The following is a 6,000-nucleotide window of genomic DNA, read 5'->3' on the forward strand; positions in this document are numbered from 1 at the left end:
GTTTTCTGTATCTGTGAGTCTGTTTCTATTTTGGTTGTTCATTTATTTTGCCCTTTAGATTCCACACATAAGTGAAATCATATAGTACTTGTCTTTCTCTGTCTTACTTGTTTCACTTAGCATAATACCTTCCAGGTCCACCCATGCTGTTGCAAATGGTAGAATTTCATTCTTTTTTATGGCCAAATAATATTTCATTGTATATATGTGCCACCACTTTTTTTATCCACTCATCTGTTGATGAGCACATATCTTGGCTATCTATGTATATAAAAGGCTAATATGCTAAGTGTCCGTCCAGGTAATGATGTCACATAGCAATGCCCGGCTTCCTTTCCCTAGTGACGACTAGCCTCCTTGCAGTTTCTTCAGCCCAGGAACGTGACTTGCTTTATAGCCAGGTGGAAACATTTTACACTGTAACCAAATGTCTGTGAAGCATTTTCCCATGCCTCATCTCATTTGATCCTCACAGAAGTCCTGGAGTGGGTAGATAGGAGACTCGGTGGAATCCTATTTTCTTTTCATTAGCCGGAAAATGGAGATTTAGAAAGCTTAGAAACTTGACCCTACTGAAAAGAAGTAAATGGTGGACCTTGAAAATAAGTTCAGGTTTTCTTACTGCGCAGAATATAGTCAAACACTGCTGCAGTTAAATATTTTACCCTTTGTTCTCCCTGCATGATCTACAGTAATAATCTGCTTCATGTTGATGTTTACTGCTGTGTTATTGACAATTACCTGAAAGAGAAGTTGGGGTGCTTCACTGGGCTGCAAAAAGTTTAGCTACATCAGAAAGCAGGTCTAATTAAACAAGTTTGTTCTGTATCTATATAAGGCTAAGTTGATTCGCGCATGCGCAATACATATAAAACTCTCGCTGGCGCCAGTCGCATGCGTGTGTTTCGATCTGTCATTGTCGATCATGAATTTGGTTGACACTTCTATTATAGAGAAAGGATGAATAGCAATATTAAAATATTTCTTCTAATTAATTTCCTTTCAATGTGCACAAATTCGTGCACCGGGCCACTAGTTGTAAATAATACTGCAATGAACATAGGGGTGCATATATTCTTTCATATTAGTATTTTGGATTTCTTTGGATATATACCCAGAGTGGAATTGCTGGGTCATAAGACAGTTCTAGTTTTAATTTTTTGAAGAACCTCCATACTGTTTTTCATAGTGACTGCACTAATCTGCATTTCCACCAACAGTGCAAAAGAGTCCCCTTTTCTATACATCCTCTCTGACACTTATTTGTTGATTTGTTGATGATACAGTTTCTGACAGGTGTGAGGTGATATCTCATCATGGTTTTAATTTGCATCTCTCTGATGATTAATGATGTTGATCATCTTTTCCTATTTCTTTTGGCCATCTGTATGTCCTTTTGGGAGGAGTGTCTATTCAGGTCCTCTACCCATTTTTTAAATTGAATTGTTTTTTTGGGGGGGGGGGGTGTTGTATTAGTTTTTTATAAATTTTGGATATTAACCCCTCATTGGATGTATCATTGGTGAATAACTTCTCCCATTCAGCAGGTTGTCTTTCATTTATTGATGGTTTTTTCACTGTGAAAAAACTTTTTAGTTTGGTGTAGTTCCATTTATTTATTTTTTCTTTTGTTTCCATTGCCTTAGGAGATATATTAGAAAAAAATATTGCTAAGAGAAATGTCAGAGATTTTACTGCCTATGTTTTCTTCTAGGAGTTTTAGGTTTCAAGTTTTACATTTAAGTCCTTAATCCATTTTGAATTTATTCTTATATATGGTATAAGAAAATGGTCTAGTTTCATTCATTGCATATATCTGTCTATTTTTCCCAGCAGCATTTCTTGACTAGACTGTCTTTACCCTATTGAATGTTCTTGCTATATGAATTGGCCATATAGATGTGGGTTTATTTCTGGCCTCTATTCTGTCCAATGATCTGTGTGTCTGTTTTTATGCGAGAACCATGCAATTTTATTATAGTCTTGTAGTATAGTTTGATATTAGGAGTGTAATACCGCTGACTTGTTCTTTCTCAAGATTGCTCTGGCTATTCGGGGTCTTTGGTGGTTTCATATAAATTTTTGGATTATTAGGTCTAGTTCTGTAAAAATGCCATTTGTATTTTGATAGGGATTGCATGGAATCTACAGATTGCTTTTGGTATTATGGGCATTTTAATGATGTTAATTCTTCCTATCCATAAGCACAGTATATGTTTCCATTTGTTTGTATCTTCTTCAGTTTTTTTCTTTAGTGTCTTAAAATTTTCTGAATTACCGGTCTTTTACCACCTTGATTAAATTTATTCCTCGGTATTTTATTTTATTTTGATGCAATAGGAAGTGGGATTGTTTTCTAATTTCCCTTTCTGATAGTTCAGGGATTTTCAATCTTTATCATCTCATGGCACACATAAACTAATTACTAAATTTATGCGGCACCCCAAAAAATACATTTTTTGCCTATCTGAACAAAAAAATAAATCTAATTTTGATTCATTCAAACTGGAGGGCTATTGTTGTGTTGGCTGTTGTCATTTTTTTATTTGACAATCTAAGGGAAAAGCGGTCATTGCCCCTGACTAGTCAGGTATTGCATGTTTTAAAAATCCTTGCAGCACACTGGTTGAAATTGCTGTGATAGTTCATTATCCTACCTAATAAAATGGTAATATGTAAATTACCATCACTCCACTACGCCCACGATTGGGCCAGTGGGAGGCGCAGGGGGCGGGACTCAGGATGGCCGGGGTAGCCGATTGGGCCAGCGGGACACTGAGCTCACATCGCCAGCGTCTGCGCGAGCTCAGCGTCTGTGCCATGGCTGTGCTGCAGCACAGAAGGGGCCTCTGGGGCAGCGAGCTCACATCCCGCTGCAGACCATCAAAAGCGGGGGAGCTGGGTGCCTGTCTGCTCCGGCACCAGCGGACCGGCACCCGGCTCCCCCGCGATTGAAAGTGAAAGCGTGTAGGGGACCCTACATGTGCATGATTTAATCATGCACTGGGCCTCTAGTCTCTATATAAAAGCCTAATATGCAAATTGTCCCCTTGGGAGTGCGGGAGACCAGGAATTCAATTACTCGCTATGATATGTGCTGACCACCAGGGGGTGGCGCAGAACGAAGGAAGGCCCTGGCTGGCAGCCAGAAATAAGGCCCCGATTGGCCCTGATTGTCGGCCAGGCCTACGGACCCTACCCATGCATGAATTTTGTGCACCAGGCCTCTAGTTGGTATATAAAAATGCTACCAATTTCTAAATATTTATTTTGTGTCCTGCTGCTTTAATGAATTCATTTATCAGTTCTAGTTTTTTGGTGGAATCTTTAGGATTCTCTATATAAACTATCATGTTGTCTGCAAATAATGACAGTTTTATTTCTTCCTTTCCAATTTGGATGCCTTTTATTTTTTCTTCTTGCCTGATTGCTATGGCTAGGACTTCCAGTGCTATGCTGAATAAGAGTGGTGAAAGTGGATATCCCCATCTTGTTCCTAATCTTAAGGGAAACACTTTTAGTTTTTCCCCACTGAGTACAATGTTAGTTGTGGGTTTATCATATATATGACCTTTATTGTGTTGAATTATGTTTCCTCTATTTCCACTTTGCTGAGAGTTTTTATCATAAATGGATGCTGGATTTTGACAAAAGCCTTTTCTGCATTATTGATATTATATTTTTTTATTCTTCAGTTAGTTTATGTGGTGCATCACATTAATTTGTGGATATTGTACCAACCTTGCATCCTAGGACTAAATCTCACTGTACCATGGTGTATGATCTTTTTAATGTTTTACTTAATTCAGCTTGATAATATTTTATAGAGGATTTTTTTGCATCTATGTTCACCAGGGATATTGGCCTATAATTTTTTTTCTTTGTAGTGTCTTAATCTGATTTTGGAATTAGGGTAATGCTGGCCTTGTAAAATTAGATTGGGAGTTTTCCCTCCTCTTGAATTTTTTGGATAGTTTGAGAAGAATAGGTGTTAGTTAGTCTTGAAATGTTTGGTAAAATTCACCTGTGAAGCCAACTGGTCCAGGACTTTTGTTTGCTGAGAATTTTTTGAATACTGCTTTGATTTCATTAGTTATAATTAATCTGTTCAGATTTTCTGTTTCCTCTTGATTCACTTTTGGAAGATTGTATTTTTCTAGGAATTTATTCATTTCCTTATTTTCCAATTTGTTGGCATATAGTTATTCATAATTTCTCATATTCCTTTGTATTTTTGTGGTGTCAGTTGTTATTTCTCCTTTCATTTCTGATTTTATTTGGGTCCTCTTTCTTTTTTTCTTGATGAGTCTGGTTAAAGGTTTATCCGTCTTGCTTATCTTTACAAAGAAGCAGCTCTTGGTTTTATTGATCTTTTTTATTGTTTTTTGTGTTTTTTTTTTAGACTCTATTTTGTTTATTTCCACTCTGATCTTATTTCCTTCCTTCTACTCACTTTGGACTTTGTTCTTTTCTTGGTTCCTCTACGTGTAAGGTAAGATTGTTTATTTGAGGTTTTTCATGTTTCTTTTTTTGTTAATCCTCACCCGAGGATATTTTTCCATTGAATTTTAGAGAGAGTGGAAGGGATGGGGAGAGACAGAGAGAGAAACATCGATTGGTTGCCTCCCACATCCCGACCAGGGCCTGGGATTGAGCCTGAAACTGTGGTATGTGCCCTTGACCTGAATTGAACCAGGACCCTTTAGTTCACAGGCTGACGCTCTATTCACTGAGCCAAACCGGCGAGGCAAGATTTTTCATGTTTCTTGAAGTAGGACTGTAATGCTATGAATTTCCCTCTTAGGACTGCTTTCACTGTGTCTCATAGATTTAGGGTTGTTGTGTTTTCATTTTTATTTGCCTCAGAGTATCCTTTGATTTCTTCCTTGATCTCATTATTAACCCATTAATTGGTTGGTAGCATGTTAGTTAGCCTTTACGTGTTTGTGTTTTTCAGGTGTTTTTTTCTTATACTTGCTTTCTAGTTTCATACCATCATAGTCATGGAGAAGATACTTGATATGATTTCAATCTTCTTAAATTTATTGTGACTTGTTTTGTGTCCTGACATGTGGTCTATACTGGAAAATGCTCTGTGTGCACTTGAAAAGAATGTATACTCTGCTGCTTTGGTATGAAATGCTCTGAAAGTATAAATTAAGTCCATCTGGTCTACTGTGTCATTTTAGGCTGCTGTTTTCTTGTTGATTTTCTGTCTGGAAGATCTATCCATTGATGTCAATGGAGTATTAAGTCCTAGTATTACTGTATTGCTATCAGCCTCTCCCTTTATGCCCAGTATTTGCTTTGTTTATATATTAGGTGCTCTTATGTTGGGTGCATAAATGTTTACAAGAGTTATGTACTCTTGTTGGATTGCTCCCTTTATCTTTATGTAATGTCCTTCTTTGTCTCTTACTATAGCTTTTGTTTTAACGTCTATTTTGTCTGATATAAGTATTGCTACTCCAGTTCTTTTTTTGTTTCCATTACCATGACATATCTTTTTCTCTCCCCTTACTTTCAGTCTGTGTGTGTCTTTTGATCTGAAGTCTCTTTTTTTTTTCATCCACTCAATTACCCTATGTCTTTTGATTGTAGCATTTAATCTATTTATATTTAAAGTGATTATTTATAAGTATGTAGCTATTGCTCTTGATTCATATTTATGTTTCCTTTTTTTCTTAAAGAAGTCCCTTTAACATTTTTTGTAATACTGGTTTGGTGGTAATGAACTCCTTTGACCTTTATTTTGGTCTGGGGAGCTCTTTACTTCACCTTCAATTTTAAATGATAGCCTTGCTGAATAGAGTAGTCTTGGATGTACGGTAGGTTCTTGCTTTTCATTACTTTGAATACTTCGTGCCATTCCCTCTGGCCTCTAGTGTTAATATTTTGAGAAATCAGCTGATAGACTTATGGGAGCTTACTTGTAGTTAATTAACTGTCTTTCTCTTGCTGTTTATAATACTTCTCTTTGTCTTTAACCTTTGCCATTTT

At 36.8% G+C, this 6,000-nt stretch overlaps 1 protein-coding gene across 3 annotated transcripts in view; it reads left to right on the top strand.

Annotated features, from left to right (window-relative positions):
* Nucleotides 1-6,000, top strand: part of POLD3 (DNA polymerase delta 3, accessory subunit) — a 59,262-nt gene that overhangs the window by 35,335 nt on the left and 17,927 nt on the right. The gene's annotated exons all lie outside the window — the stretch shown is intronic.

Source organism: Cnephaeus nilssonii (assembly GCF_951640355.1).
Source record: "Cnephaeus nilssonii genome assembly, chromosome: 13".
NCBI classification, from domain to species: Eukaryota; Metazoa; Chordata; class Mammalia; order Chiroptera; family Vespertilionidae; genus Cnephaeus; species Cnephaeus nilssonii.